The sequence below is a fragment of the Macaca nemestrina genome, chromosome 1 (genome assembly GCF_043159975.1).
Source record: "Macaca nemestrina isolate mMacNem1 chromosome 1, mMacNem.hap1, whole genome shotgun sequence".
Lineage (NCBI taxonomy): Eukaryota > Metazoa > Chordata > Mammalia > Primates > Cercopithecidae > Macaca > Macaca nemestrina.
The window spans coordinates 13,512,213-13,528,588 of record NC_092125.1 but is presented as its reverse complement, the minus strand read 5'-3'; the positions used below and the strand labels follow the sequence as shown (position 1 = coordinate 13,528,588).

The 16,376-nt window shown below is 48.4% G+C and overlaps 1 protein-coding gene across 1 annotated transcript in view; it reads right to left on the bottom strand.

Annotated features, from left to right (window-relative positions):
- Nucleotides 1–5,506, bottom strand: part of LOC105474606 (G protein subunit gamma 4) — a 96,344-nt gene extending 90,838 nt beyond the window's left edge. The window contains exon 1 of the mRNA XM_024790611.2: nucleotides 5,357–5,506. The gene's annotated coding sequence lies outside the window, so the exon portion shown is untranslated. The remainder of the gene's footprint in view (nucleotides 1–5,356) is intronic.
- Between the last annotated feature and the right edge of the window lie 10,870 nt (nucleotides 5,507–16,376).

Genomic DNA, 16,376 nt, shown 5'->3' with positions numbered 1-16,376 from the left:
CTCGGCCACCTCCACACTCACACTCCAGGCCCACCACTGCCCTTGGGCATGAGCAAGCCTGACGGTGTCTCTAAGTCCTGGTAACACCTTCTTCCCCCGCACACCCCGTCAAACACATGCACGTTGTAGACTGAAGTCATCGGGTCTCCTTAACCAGGCTGCAGCCCCCTAGCACCCTGCCATGTGGCCTCACAGCTGACGGGGGAACAAACAAGCACCTTCAGACTGGGGCAGCTTCTGAGTGATATGCAGAGTTAACTGGGGCACAGAGAAAACAGAATTTTCCCAAGATTGCTGAAGGAAAACTAAAACCAAATAAGGACTGACTCATGCTGGTTTAGTCGGCCACAGGCTAGGGGCAGCGGAAAGGCCCTGCTGGAAATTTCCATCCAGGGTCTGTGCAGGGCGGGTACCCCAGCGCCACAGGGCAGGGCAGATGGCTCCCCAGATAGGGCTGGAGAGACATCCAGGAGCCTCCTCACCCAGTTGTTGGGTATAGCTGGACCTTCCTATGGACAGGGAGCTGTGGGAAGACAGAGACCACTGATGAGGAAGACCCTGCCAGAGACCCCAGGGCCCACGTGGACGTGTGGGTGTGGAAGGGTAACACATGGCCCTTTCCAAGGTGTGTTGATGACTTGGCTCAGCCTGCAAAGCCAGGATGCCTGTCCTGCTGCCCGACCTCTGGCCTCTGGCCTCCGAGAGCCTGACCCTCTGGGAAGACAGAGTCCCAGCATGGGGCATGACCACCCCATCTGCTCTTCCTGTTCATCAGTGTCTGGACCTGAGCCACAGAGTCCTCCTGGACCATCGTGGAGAAGAGCCTGCTTTCAGCCCTCAGCAGCCTTCATGCCCTGCCCTGCCTCCCACCCCAATCTCAACAGTCTCTTGCTGTTTTCTTCCTGCCACCTAAGCTCATTTCTCCTCTTTAGCTTTCATACATGGGCACTGCTTTGCTAGAAATCTCTCAATTTTACCTCTTTGTGTGGTGGGACACCAGAAGAAACAAGGTTGAGTTTGGGTGCTGGAATTTGGGGGAACATGTGAACAGTTTTTCTGCCGTAGTTGTGGAGGTGCTTGAATAAGAATGTTTAGGCTGGGTGCGGTGACTCACGCCTGTGATCCCAGCACTCTGGGAGGCTGAGGCGGGCAGATCACCTGAAGTCAGGAGTTCGAGACCAGCCTGACCAACATGGAGAAACCCAGTCTCTACTAAAAATACAAAATTAGCCAGGCGTGGTGGCACATGCCTGGAATCCCAGCTACTTGGGAGACTGAGGCAGAAGAATTGCTTGAGCCTAGGAGGCAGAGGTTGGAGTGAGCCAAGATCATGCCATTGCTCTTCAGCCTGGATGACAAGAGTGAAACTCCATCTCAAAAAAAAAGAAAAAAGAATGTTCAAAAGAGTTAAAAATGTTTTCCTTCTTCCTATTTCATCGCCCTGCCTCTCTTTCTTTGTTGGAGCCCAAAGGGAGGGCACAGAAGACAAGGCCTTACAGCTGTCCATTAGGCAGGGGCACCGGGAGGAGGTCCAGGCACTGATGAGAAAGGCATAAAGGCACAGTTAGTGCCAGCTCATATGATCCAGTGTGGCTGTTGCCCCGCCTCGTGCACAGAGGGTGTCGGTGGAGAAACAATCTATCTGGCCCAGAGGGATATTTAAAGTGCTTCCTCTATCTCTAGGGCCTTCCGTGGCCTCAGAGCACACGTGTCACACCACAGACAGCCAGCCCAGCAACTCAAAGAGAAATGGTTTTAGAAATCTAAGAAGCAAGAGAAACAAATCCTCCTGGGAAAGGAGCCCGTGTGCAGTGCCTGAGTGAGGGTCTCTCCACATTTCCTGAGTGTGGGTCTCTCCACATTTCCTGAGTGTGAGTCTCTCGACATTTCTCTGCCTTCTTCTCTTCCACACATCTCTGGCGCTTTCACTTGTCATTTGTGCATACTTTTCCTCCATCAGTTAAAAAAGGTTCCCATCACCCACCACACCCGCTGCCAGGACACTCCTGGACGGAGAGGATACAAGAACAGAACACTCCTGGATGGAGAGGACACAAGCCGTCACTGCTGTTGTTTTGCAAATTAGAAACTTGGCAGGTAGCCTGTGACTATCAAAGGAGATCATCCACATGACACATCCAGCCCAAGCATCACCCTTCTTTCCCCTTGTTGCCCACTAACTTGGGCTCCTTGCCCTATCTGATCCTTGGAGACTGGGCCTTTGGTGGCCCACAAACCTCAGGGCCATGGAGATGAACAGTTCCTCCATAGCTCCCTATACTTCCTCACTCCTTCTGGGCACCCAGGGCTCATTCCACAATGAGCACCGCGTCTTCCACACAGCCGGCTTTCCCTTACCTGCATGGCACCTGTCATTCTGTCTACCAAGTTCCGGCAGGGAACCTGATTGCCCACCAGCCACCCTTCAGCCTAACAAAAACTCCTTGGCAATTAGGGGAAATTGGAACGCTCCAGCAACCTCACTGAACTGATCTCTTTTTAAGCATCCATTGTTTTCTCTGCAGTAATTTTTTCTTTCAGCAGCTTTTCTCGCCTCTATTTCTTAACATTTCCTAAAATGAAAATTTCATTTGTGTTTTTACTTTTGATCATTTATTAACTGTCTTTGGCTTATTCTTAGAGGTTTTTAACCAGCTTCTTTCAATCTTTCAGTAGTATTACCCTGCAATCTCCTTTTCTTTCCTGATACTCATTTAGCTCTTCTGACTTTCAATTAAAATATGCTTGCCATCCACTGTTGATAAGATATTTATGTAGTACTTACACTGTATTCAAGGAGTTAAATTTTGGTTTCTGGTTTTAAAAAAGAAACAAATAATCTCTCTACCTTGAATAATACAAATCTGTATGCCTGAGTATATCTAGAATGAATAAAAATACCAAATTTTAAAAAAGGAAACCCAGCAAGATTAGATAGCAGTATATCCTCAAAAGGTGCTTCAAGAACAAAAATCAGGTAATATTGTAAAGTAACCGCTTCAAAATTCCATGAAGAAAGGGGCAATCTTCTGACATACATTATTAGGCATTCTCCCCCGTCCATGAAGAAACTGAGACCAACTAAGAAAAATGTGATAGTGACATAGTGAGATGCAGCTATAAATAAAGGAACAAATTGTTGGTTACAGACCTTAGTCTTTGCTTTCTGCATAAGCAGTAGTTTTGTGGCAAGGGTGGGTATGGGCGTGTAGGTCTGGGGGGAAAGGGGCATTGTACACATTTTACAGTGTTCCTGCCCTCCCGAGACAGCTGTGGCTCTTGCTTCCCCAGGGGTCAGAGTCCACGTTCCCACCTCACGTTGTTTATTTATTTTGAGACAGAGTCTCGCTCTGCCACTCAGGCTGGAGCGCAGTGGCACGATCTCAGCTCACTGCAACCTCTGCCTCCTGGGTTCAAGCGATTCTCGTGCTTCAGCCTCCCAAGTAGCTGGGATTACAGGCATGCACCACCACACCCGCCTAATTTTTTGCATTTTTAGTAGATACGGGGTTTCACCATGCTGGCCAGGACTGTATTGGACTCCTGACCTCAAGCGATCCGCCCGCCTCGGCCTCTCAAAGTGCTGGGATTACAGGCGATGTTCCTACCTGATGTTCTACCATTTCAAAGAATGCACTGACTATTGGGGGACTTCAGGGACTGTCGCTTTTGCTTTAAAAACTGTAAAGTGAATCTAGGAAAAGCTTTTTTTTTTTTTTTTTTTTCTTTCTGGTTTCTCCACCATCAGTTTGCATGAGAAATGCCAACCACGGGACTGCTGGGAATGACCCCTTTGCTGTGCTGTTTCTGAGCCAGCCCTACATCCTCCACTGGCTTCCTTGGGCAATTTTATTTTAAGGCGCATATGAGGACCGGAGTTGTGCATGGGGATGGGTGCCAACAGGAAGTCCATTGTCCTAAATAATCATTTCAGCCTAACTAACCCCATGGCGAGGCTGCTCATTAACAAGCAAGGCATCACAATAAACCTTGCATTTGCATTAACACCTACCATTTATTAAGTGCCACAGTCATCTCTTATGATGACTGGTCACTGAGCAAACCCTACATTTAAAAAACAATCCAGTTTTCAGGTACTCTGTCTGTTTCTCTGGGCTGGAAAAGGCTTTCCACTTATCAACTTAAGTGGTCTCCCCAGTCGCCTCTTGCAGGGAATAGGGCCAGATCAGATGGCGGCTGGTTCCCCTCCCCCGCCTCATACAAAAATCAGGAAAAGGAGTTGCGGGAGGAATCCAGAAGCCGGCCGCAGAGCCCAGGTCTCCCATGGCTACTGTGAGGCATTCGCCGCTGCGAATTTCCCGTCCACTGTGGGAAGCGGCACACCTCACTCATGAGCAGACGACAGGACTGGCACGTTTTAATGGAGAACACCGGCGCAGCCTAGGCGGCCTTTTGCTCCAACTGAGAGGCACGGGCCTGGTGCCAGCATTTGACAGTCCTGGGAGGCGACGGGCAGAGGAGAGACGCGGCAGCCGCGGGAGCCGGGGAGACGGTAGGAGGCCCGGCGTCCATCATCCACTTTATCACTTGATCAAACTTTAACATTTTTGGGTTTCCTAACACCTTAGCCCCAAATACTCGAAATGAAGCAAATCTTACATTAAGGAGTCTTTCCCGACCACGCTCTGTCCTCCTTCTCACCTCACCCTCCCGCCGTTTCGCGTTATTTCCAAGGCAATTTTAAAAATCAAGCCAAACAAAGCTCCCCGGGTGCTGCCGGGCGCGCGCGGCGAGCGAAGCACATTTCAGCACCAGCCTCGGGGACAGACGCCATCAAGGAGGGGAGGAAAACCATCCTCGGCTGCGGTGGCTCCACCGTCACCCCGAGTGCTCCCGAGGCGGCGTCCGGGCTGCTGGGGAGCCGGGAGGGCTTCCTCAGGCACTCGCCAGAAACATTTCCCCAAAGAAAACGCCCAACCGGCCACGCCATCTCCTGCCACTGTGGTCCTTTTCCCCGGGGGACGTCCCCGCTGGGAGAACAACAAACGCTCTGTGACCTACAAATGGAAGAGGGGACCTCCGAGCCCCCGCCTGCCTCATGCCGGAGGGACTGGGCGCCGCCAGTCCCGGGAGCCCCAGGACGCGCTCCGAGGGGGCTGTCCACACCCACGCGCGGGCTTCCCCGGGGCCCAGCGGGAGGTCCCGGGAGAGGAGGCCGAGGGAACCACAGGTCTTTGTGTCGCGTGCAGCAGCTGGCGGCGTGAGGACCCCACCGGGCCAGAGCCGTCTCCCTAGGTCCGGAGACTTTCTCCCCGAGTTTCCCTTCCGCGTCTGGCTGCACCGGGGCTGGGCTCTCCCCGCGGACACCCGGGGCTCCGGCCGGGCGCCCACTTACCCGGAGCGGGGTCACGCGCGGGCTTCGTCTCCAGCGCGGTGCTCGCGGGGGGCTGCCAGGCCGAGCGGCATCGCTCCGCAGCGGGGCGCGGGCCGGGCTCGGGTGCAAACGCGCGCCTCGCGCCCCTCCCGCCGCCCGCGGGGTCTCCGCGTCCCGTCACCGGCCCCGCCCCGCGCCGCGCCTCCCGCCCTGCAGGGCCGGACCACGCGGGCCCGGGGGTGCAGGCGGACCCTCCCCCGGCCCTGGACGCTGGGGGCTTCTGTTCGGCCCCCTGTGCCGTGGGGGCCCCGGCGGGGGAAGGGGGAGCCGGCGACCCTGCGACCCTCGTCGCCCCCGTTCCACGCTGGCCGCGCCCACTCCGCCGCGGGGTCTCGCCCGGGAAATCCCGCCCGCTGCCACCAACGTCACTGCTGCGTCACCGGGGCTCCCGCGCTCCCCGCCCCCGCCCCAGCCCGGGCCTGCGCCCCCCGCCCGCTACTCGGACCCCCGCCCCCTGACCCAGCAAAGGGCCGCGCGCCCGCCCCACCCGTCCGGAGCCCGCGTGGCCGGGGGACCACTGGAGGGGCCTTGGGATGCGGGGCCGGGTCCGTTGGAGGGGGTGGGGGCCGGGGCCGGGGGGGGGGGAATCACTGGAGGGGCGTGGGGGTCGGGGCCGTGGGGGAATCACTGGAGGGGCCTGGGGGGCGGGGCCGGGGGGGAAAATCACTGGAGGGATCTGGGGGCGGGACCGGGGTCGCGGGGGGGGGGTGTCTGGGGACCGGGCCGCGGTCAGCGTGGTCTCCCCGAAGCCTCAGGTACCGCCCTCGCCCAGGTGAGCTCCAGCGCCTGGGCCTTTGCGCGCGGGCCTCTTCCCGCCCTGCACCAAGGGACTCCTCGGGCGCCTCCCGCCAAGGCGGGGAACGGCGGAGAAACGCGGAACACCTGTGCGAATTCGCGCGGCCGCGTTGCCACTAACCGGGCGAAGACTGCCTAGACGTTGCTGAGTGACGGGCATCGGGGCGGGAGAGGCCCCCACTCCCAGGGGAGCGAGGCCGGGAGGGCGGGGGGCGCGTGCTGGAGGCGGGGGGCGCCCTTCGCGCCCCGGTTCTGGGAGCCACTGCTCTCCAGGCCTCGTCCCTGGCACCGCAGGCTTTTGCGCTGGAGATTTTAAAACATCTTAGTGATCACAGCTCTCGTCCTTTCAGGGAAAAACCAGTTTAAGCACCGTCCATTTTCCGACTTGGTAAAATAATACAAAACCTTGGGAATAGAGAAGCAACGAAAACATTTCACGCCAGTGTTGGCAAGATTTGTAGAAAAGGAGGCCAATATTAATTCCGTTTGTGAAAACAACAACATAACATCATGATGAACGATTAGGAAATATTTCAGGAAGATCTGGGCGCCTCATCCTCATCCGCCGTCCGCAAGCGGTCCCTGCCACAAAGGACACAGCGCTTGTTGCTCAGATCCTGGCCCCACTGGTTGGATCTTTGCCCTACACACACGTGTACCTTCTCGGAGCCCAAGTGCCAGATTGGATGCAAACGCGCAGATCACAAAGGCCCGTATGGGGCCAGCAAACACATTAATTTTTACAAAGCTCCCAAGTGCCCATTTCAGGCACAAAATTAAACCTTGGCAAAATGACTAAGCCAGTCAATGTCCACCGCACAGACTTTTAAAAATGAGAAAGATATATGAGTACTGCATTGAAAATTCAGTAAACTCAAACCTGAGCTCATTGTTTTCACCCCAAAATCTGTTTCTCCTGCATTTCCTGCCCACCTCCTGACCCGGGCTGGTTGGCTAAGGCAGAATCCTAGGTTTCCTTTTATCCCAAATCCCAATCTCAATTAATCAATCACAAGGAAAATCAGTGTCTACACTTTCAAGAGCCTCATTTCCTTATTTTATCTTTCGAATTGTTACACTATCATTCAAGATAGGATTATGTCCATTTTAAACAGGAGAGAGGTCAGTCAACCAGTGGTTCCAGAGTGAATTCCAAAACCAGTAGAATCAGCGTGTCACCTGGGAACTTTTTTTTTTTTTTTTTTTTTTTGAGACGGAGTCTCGCTCTGTCGCCCAGGCTGGAGTGCAGTGGCCGGATCTCAGCTCACTGAAAGCTCCGCCTCCCGGGTTCACGCCATTCTCCTGCCTCAGCCTCCGGAGTAGCTGGGACTACAGGCGCCCGCCACCTCGCCCGGCTAGTTTTTTGTATCTTTTAGTAGAGACGGGGTTTCATCGTGTTAGCCAGGATGGTCTCGATCTCCTGACCTCGTGATCCGCCCGTCTCGGCCTCCCAAAGTGCTGGGATTACAGGCTTGAGCCACCGCGCCCGGCCACCTGGGAACTTTTTAGAGATGCAGACTCCCAGGCCCCACCCAGACCTAAGGAATCAGCAACTCTGGGGGTGAGGCCCAGCAACCTGTGATTCCCCAAGCCCTCCAGGTAATTCTGATTCTGTTCATCTCTGGACATCACCCAGGACTGCTGCAGTAGTGTAAAGTCTGGCACCAGGACCCTGGGTATTCGTTTTCCCTCTCCTTCTTTTTTTTGGGGCGGGGCGGGGGGGCGGAGGAGGAGGGAGCCTTCCTCTGTCGCCAGGCTGGAGTGTAGTGGCGCGATCTTGGCTCACTGCAACCTCCTCCTCCCAAGTTCAAGCGATTCTCCTGCCTCAGCCTCCAGAGTGGCTGGGACTACAGGCTCCCACCACCACGCCCAGCTACTTTTTGTCTTTTTAGTAGAGACGGGGTTTCACCATGTTGACCAGTATTGTCTCGATCTTTTGACCTCGTGATCTGCCCGTCTCGGCCTCCCAAGGTTTTCCTTCTTTATTCCTAGTCATATTCTTTGTTCTGAAGTCTTCTTTGTTTGTATCTATATAACCACTGCAGATTTCTTACTATTAGTGTTTACATGATATGTGTTTATATCCTTTTAATTTTTAAATCCATCTGTATCTTTTTTTTTTTTTTTGAGATGGACTCTCACTCTTGTCGCGCAGGTTGGAGTGCAATGCTGCCATCTCAGCTCAGTGAAACCTCTGCCTCCCAGGTTCAAGTGATTCTCCTGCCTCAGCCTCCCGAGTAGCTGTGATTACAGGCATCCGCCACCACGCTCAGCTAATTTTTGCCTTTTTACTAGAGACCGGATTTCACCATGTTGTCCAGGCTGGTCTCAAACTCCTAACCTCAGGTGATCCTCCCGCCTCAGCCTCTCAAAGTACTGGGATTACAAGCGTGAGTCACCGTGCCCGGCCTGTATCTTTATTCTTAAAAGTGGGATTCTCCATCTTTGTAGGCAGCACAGAGTTGGATCTGCTTTTTAAAATTCAGCTTGACAATCTGTCAGCTTGACAACTAATAGTAAGAAATCTGCAGTGGTTATATAGATACAAACAAAGAAGACTTCAGAACAAAGAATATGACTAGGGATAAAGAAGGAAAACCTTGGGAGGTCGAGGCGGGAGATCACGAGGTCAAGAAATTGAGACTGTCCTGGCTAACATGGTGAAACCCCATCTCTACTTTTTTTTATTTTTATTTTTTTGAGACGGAGTCTCGCTCTGTCGCCCAGGCTGGAGTGCAGTGGCGCAATCTCGGCTCACTGCAAACTCCGCCTCCCGGGTTCACGCCATTCTCCTGCCTCAGCCTCCTGAGTAGCTGGTGCCCCGTCACGACACCCAGCTAACTTTTGTATTTTTAGTAGAGACGGGGTTTCACCATGTTAGCCAGGATGGTCTTGATGTCCTGACCTCGTGATCCACCCGCCTCGGCCTCCCGAAGTGCTGGGATTACAGGCGTGAGCCGCCGCGCCCAGCCCCATCTCTACTTTTAATTGGAATGTTTAGATCATTTACTTCTTATGTAATTATCATGTGGTTGGGTTTAAAACTACTAACTTGTTATTTGTTTTCTATTTGTCCTATTCTTCATTCCTTTTTTTTCTTGCCTGAGTATACTTCAGTATTCCATTTTATCTCAAGTATTGACCTTCATTTTCTTCCTGTTTCTTTGTTCTAGGGTTTATAAAATGCATCTTTAATTTTCCATCGACTACCTTCAAGTAACATCAGACCACTTCTTCACTATTAGATTCTTTTCAGTGCGTGCTTCCATTTCCCCTCTTCCATCCTTTGTATTATTTTTGTTATATCTCGCTTTTACATATGTAATAACCCCACAGAACATTAATTTACTTTAAGCTGTCAATTTTCTTTTGAAACATTTAGAAATTATTTTGAAAAGTCTTTTATTTTTATCATTTCTGATGCTCTTCGTTTATTTTTGAAGATCCAGATTTCTGTCTGATATCATTTCCTTCTACCTGCAGAACATCTTTTAACCTTTTTTTAGTAATACAGATTGGCTGGTGATCGTCTGTTTTTGTTTTTCTGAATATAAGTATTTTGCTTTTGTTTTTGACGGAGTTTTTTTGGATTGACACCTTGAAGAAGTTTAAAGATGTCATTCATTGTGCTTGCATACTTTCTCTGAAGAAATCTTCAGACGGGGCGCGGTGGTTCACACTTGTAATACCAGCACTTTGGGAGGCTGAGGTGGGTGGATCACCTGAGGTCAGGAGTTTGAGACCAGCCTGGCCAACATGGTGAAACCACATCTTTACTAAGAAATACAAAAAATTAGCTGAGCATGGTTGTGGGCGCCTGTAATCCCAGCTACCCAGGAGGCTGAGGCAGGAGAATTGTTTGAACCCGAGAGGTGGAGGTTGCAGTGAGCAGAAATCGCACCATTGCACTCCAGCCTGGGCAACAAGAGTGAGACTCTGTCTTAAAAAAAAAAAAAAAAAAGAAATCTGCAGATCTTTATCCTGTTCCTGGGTATGTAATGCATCTATTTTTTCTATAGACCATCTGATTTTGTACCGTAAGTCACTGAAGCTCTGTTCATTAGGAATTTCTTTATTCTCTGTTTCAGTTTGGACAGTTTCTGCTGCAATGTCAAGTTCACTGATCCTTTTTTTTGAAGTGTCTAATCTGCTGTTAAGCCTAGCCAGTAAAATTTTCTTTATTCACATGCTTGGTGTGACAGAAAAATCATTTCAGATATTCAATGTTTATTTCTAGAAGTTCTGTTTAGTTTTTTGAATTTTCCATTTTTTCTCATTAAATTTATTGTTTCCTTTTTAAACCTTTGAATATATTGAGGGCATTTAATAACTATTTTAATATGCTTGTATGTGAATTCTTTCATTTCCTTCCTTCTTGTTCTGTTTTTATCAACAGTTTTCACCTATTTTGTGTCACATTTTTGGGTCACATTTCCTATTTATTTATATATCTCAATTTTTGATTGGATGCTAGACATTGTAAATATACACCGTTGTGTGCCTAGGTTTTTTTTTTTTTTTTTTTGAGATGGAGTCTCGCTCTGTCACCCAGGCTGGAGTGCAGTGGCGCAATCTCAGCTCACTGCAACCGCCGCCTCCCAGTTCAAGCGATTCTTCTTCCTCAGCCTCCAGAGTAGCTGGAACTACAGGCGTGCACCACCACACCCAGCTAATTTTCGTATTTCTAGTAGATGCTCTCTTCTTTTAAAGAATAGGGACTTTGTTTTGGAAGGTACTTACAGATGTTTGATCCTTTTGATGGTTGTCTTAAAGGCTCATAGCCATTATTATAGGATTAGTTTATTCTAGGACTAGTTTAGCCTTCCTACTAGGGTGTGATTCTTCTGGGGTCACAGTTGAATGCCTGTGTGTTCAATGAACTCTTCCCTTTGGTGGGTTGGAACTCAGATGTATCTCAATCCCCTGTGAGCTCCGAGAATTGCTCAGCTTACAGCTGCCTGTACATTCTTTGCTCAGACCCATGGAGCTTTGTGTTATGCACATATAGCTTAGTATTCAGCCAGAGCCTCCATGGGACCCACAGGCATTACCCTCTAAGGGAAGATAATCAGATGTGGGCTTCGTTTTTGTGAAAGACGTTATCCAAAGACAAAGAAAAGCAACCAGGACTTGGTGGTTTATTTGGGGTTGGAAAATTTTCCTAAAAACTATTAAGAAACAATGAGACATAGTATCTGTCCATCCGGCCTGTGATGCTTGCTTCCTTTCTTCCTTTGTTTCTTCCAAGTATGTACCTAATCTACCCTATTCCAATGACACTGTACGTTGCTCAAAATATTTTAAAAATTCCTCTTTTGGAATTACTTGCAGAATCACAATTTTTTTTTCAGTACCTCATAACCATAACTTGTTTTTGACTAAAACAGTTCTGGTTTTCGATTCAGCTCTGATGATTTCTGTTTGTTTTCAATCTGGATCTCCTTGCTGCTGAGCAGCAACCTACTGTATGGTATTCTGTGCCCCACATATTCTAGTTTCTCAGAGTTTCCCCCAAGCTCTGGTCTCCATTTCCTCATCTCAGCATGATTTCTGTGCTCTTGTTTGGATCTTTCTGCACTGTAGCTACCTTTTAAGTACAGAAAACCGAGACAACAATACGATTTACTCAGTTCATTTCCCTTCTTTCAGGCATCATATCTTGTGCTGTCTGCCTTCCACAATGAAAATCATTGCCTCATAGATCATCGCGTTTCCCAGTTGTTTTTGATAGCAGGGTAAGTCTGATCTCAGTTTTCCCCAAGTGGACAGAGGCAGAAGTTCCCATTATAGTTTAACACTCATTTCCCCCGATCGCCTCTTCCACCTCTGTCCCTGAGACACTGAGCACTTCCACTCCCTGCCTTCTTATACCTTTTGAGCCTTGGCACTACTGGTTTCCTTCTACCTTGACCCAAATCTGGTAAATTGTTGTCTTCAAGATTTTGCTGTATCTTTTTTTTTGACAGAGTTTCGCTCTTGTAGCCCAGGCTGGAGTGCAATGGTGTGATCTTGGCTCACTGCAACCTCTGCCTCCTGGGTTCAAGTGATTCTCCTGCCTCAGCCTCCTGAGTAGCTGAGATTACAGGCACACACCACCATGCCCAGCTAAATTTTGTATTTTTAGTAGAGATGGGGTTTCTCCATGTTGGTCAGGCTGGTCTCAAACTCCCAACCTCAGGTGATCCACCTGCCTCGGCCTCCTAAAGTGCTGGGATTACAGGTGTGAGCCACCGCACCCGGCCAAGATTTTCCTATATCTTTAATATCTTTGGGAAACCTAATCTGACTGCCACCTCTTCCCATTTTAGTCACCCTGATACGTAGCTGCTTCTATTATAAAATTTACTTGGTTGTGTCACAGTTCTCCTTTTACATTTCCTTTCTCATGGAGTTCTTTTGAGAGCAGATTCTCTGTTATAAATCTTTGTATCTGGTATGTTGTAGAAGCCCAAAAATGTTAAAAGAATGAGCAACCATGCCTCCATGTTTAATGGGACATCAAGGAAAACCATGTACTCATTGACTTGCTTAAATTTAATTTTTTTTTGAAGATTTGGCAAAGGTAGTTTGGTATATGAGTGGCATCACTTAGGAAGGAAATTACTAAAAGAACAGCCTTAGCTTTTGAATGTTATTCCTCGATAAAAAGTTCCCAAGCATCAGTTGATAGCAGGATAATAAAAACTGCAAAATATTGTCTAATACGGAGTGATTTAATGCACAGAGAAAATATAAAAATTACCAGATTGAAAGAGAGACGGGTTGCTTCTGGCACAATTTGTCCCTGAATGATAATGAATTGTTGGTCTTAAATAGGGCTCTAAACAAGCCTTTCTCAGTGGATCTAAAAGGAGCACTTGTCATTTCTGGCAGGACATGTGTACACAACTCTGTCATTTTCACTCTTGTTTTAATATTTGTATAAGGGACTATCCTGAGATAAATAAGGAAGAACTGTAATCTACTAAAACGGAGGACAAGCAAAGAGTTAAGAGAACCTTTGGGGGAGTGAAATAAGTTCACGCCAAGGAAAGTGTGTAACTGCAGATCATCCAGTGTGGCTTCACTTTGTGAAGGACGTTATCCAAACACAAAGAAAAGCAAGCAGGACTTGGTCGTTTATTTGGGGTTGGGAAGTTTTTCTAAAAATGATCAAGAAGGCTGGGTGCGGTGGCTCATGCCTATAATCCCAGCACTTTGGGAGGCCGAGGCCAGCAAATCACCTGACGTCAGAAGTTTGAGACAAAGCCTGACCAATATGGTGAAACCCTATCTCTACTAAAAACACAAAAATTATCCAGGCATGGTGGCACGCACCTGTAATCCCAGCTACTTGGGAGGCTGAGGCAGGAGAATCTCTTGAACCTGGGAGGTGGAGGTTGCAGTGAGCCAAGATCACACTACTGCACTCCAGGCTGGGCAACAGAGCAAGATTCTGTCTCGAAAACAAACAAACAAACAAACAAACAAAAAATCAAGAAAAGAAACAATGAGACAGGTACCTGTCCATTCGTCCTGTGACGCTTGCTTGCTTTCTTCCTTCGTTTCTCCTAAGTACCTAATCTACCCTATTCCAGTGATATTACACATTGCTCAAAATCTTTAAAAAATTCCTCTTTTGGAATTACTTGCCGAATCACACATTTTTTCAGTACCTCGTAATCGTAACTTGTTTTTGACTAAAACAGTTCTATTTCTCAGATTCAGCTCTGATGATTTTTGTTTTTGAAACTCATAGATGTTCACAAGAGAAAGATTGTCCAACACTAAGTATATTCCAAATAATTGATTGTAATAACTGAGGAAATTTAAAGTTCAGGAGAACACAGAGTTCAGGCAGAGACTACCAGTTAAACATAAAGCAGTGAGCAGCACCATTGAGCACATGTATCCATGAGGTGGGGCTGAAGCTGGCTTTGAAATGCCTGCAGCAGGGAACAGAGAACAATGCTTGGGTCTAAAAATGCACATGGTGGAAAGGGTGGTGGAAAACAGCTGTTCTTCCGGTCTCCACCTCAGGCTGTGAGGCATTTTACCTCCTCACCCTGTTCTCCAGACCATTGTGGAAAACAAAATGGAATGTCTAATTCATATCCACGTAGGAACACATGTAAGTAGCTCTTACTTTGTTGTAATAAACTACTACTGTGTGGAAAATTGTGTATGGAAACTACATAATGAAGTTACCTAATGACTCATTTGTATTTAGATTATATCAACTACTATGAAAATTATAGGTTAATTTTTACTAAAAGTCTCAGAAAAGACAGTCTTTTCTATTTACTCTTGGAACTGGATTCCAAGGACTTTTATAGCTATTTTAACAAAATAAAAATCTGAGAATGAAAGACTAGTTCATTATTATCAGTCTTCAGAAGTTTTGGCAAGAGCAGTTGAATTTACTTTGGAAATGAGCCAAACTTTGCCACAAGACAATCTTTTCCAAACTCATCTCTCATTAACTTCGCTCATGGGGGAAGAAAGAGCTCAGCTCTTGAGCAGGAATATTGTAGCCTAGTCTCAAATGATCTTCTAGTCATTTTGGCCTCAAAGGACACACTGTATTATTTAATTTCTCTCAAACAACTGAGTTGCAACCCAAAGTGGCAAGTGTCCCAAACCCAGTGTCCCAAAGTGGCAAGATATAGTTTTCTGTTGTCACATGACACACGGTATTGCTGGCACCTCTTTCTCAACTCAATGTACATATATGTGTATGTTTGGTATTGGCAAATGTAGCTGCCTTAATTGTGCAGTGGAAAATGACATGACCCCGGGGGAAATCCTGCATGCAACATGAAGCTTTTGCAATACTCCGCAATACCAGTTTGTGCTCAACTTAAAAGCTCTTTTGCTTCCTTTGACCTCAATTGTGAATTGTTCTCTCCAGTGGCAGTTCTTTTGTTTCCTACCTGTCTCCCCACAACCGCTAATGCTTTTCAGTTGGTCTTTCTGGTTCAAGGTTTTAAGCTCGTTAGGTTTTAAAGTGCTTTGGCTTCACAGTACATGGAGTGTTATCTTGAGAAGGAGTACAATGAAAAAATAATATAGCTGTCCAAGATGGGAGACAGTTTGGGACAAACTGGGGACACCTGAAGGGTAATCAGCAAAGAAAGAGGGCCTGCAACACGGATGATCCGAGAACCCCCACTGTTCTGCGATTATTGATAAAAAACGTTCACTTGCTGAGTTTGTTTCCTCCATACTCATTTTTATAAACATTGGCCTTGCCGGGCACGGTGGCTCACGCCTGTAATCCCAGCACTTTGGGAGGCCGAGGCAGGTGGATCACCTGAGGTCAGGAGATCAAGACCAGCCTGGCCAGTATGGTGAAACTTCCTCCCTACTAAAAATACAAAATTAGTTGGGCATGGTGGCGGGCACCTGTATTCCAAGCTACTGGGGAGGCTGAGGCAAGAGAATCGCTTGAACCCAGGAGGCGGAGGTTGCAGTGAACCGAGATTGCACCCTTGCACTCCAGCCTGGGAAAAAAAGTAAAACTCTGTCTCCAAAAAAAAAAAAAAAAAAGTTGGCCTTGTAGCTCTTTTTTTGTTTTGTTTTTTGCTTTTCCCCTCAGAACATAAACAAGTCATCCAAAATTGTGAGAAGCAGGTCACCAGGCATGAGGTTTTTTTGTTTTTTGTTTTTTTTGGAGACTGAGTCTTGCTCTGTCACCCAGGCTGGAGTGCAGTGGTGCAATCTCAGCTCACTGCAACCTCCGCCTTCCAGGTTCAAGCGATTCTCGTGCCTCAGCCTCCCCAGTAGCTGGGATTACAGGCGCGTGCCACCATGCCCGCCTAATTTTTGTATTTTTTAGTAGAGACGGGGTTTCACAATGTTGGCCAGGCTGGTGGTGGAGCCCCTGAGCTCATGATCCACCAACCTCAGCCTCCCAAAGTGCTGGGATTACAGAGGTAAGCCACCGTGCCCGCCTGCATGAGCTCTTTTGAGCTGGAAAGAATCCCCCTCCTCTCCCTTCCCACCCAGCCTCTAGCCTCGGGCTTGCACAGAACTGGCATTCAGTGAGCACTGTGGAAAGGGCAAGTCCAACTGAGACTAGCAGGTAAAGAGGGGACATCTGGGCTGGCAGGCTTACACTGACAAAATGCTACTGCTCAGTTCTCTTTGGGACAGACACCTAGAAACAGGAATGCTGTAGTCTCGAGAATCTTAAAATACCACAGAT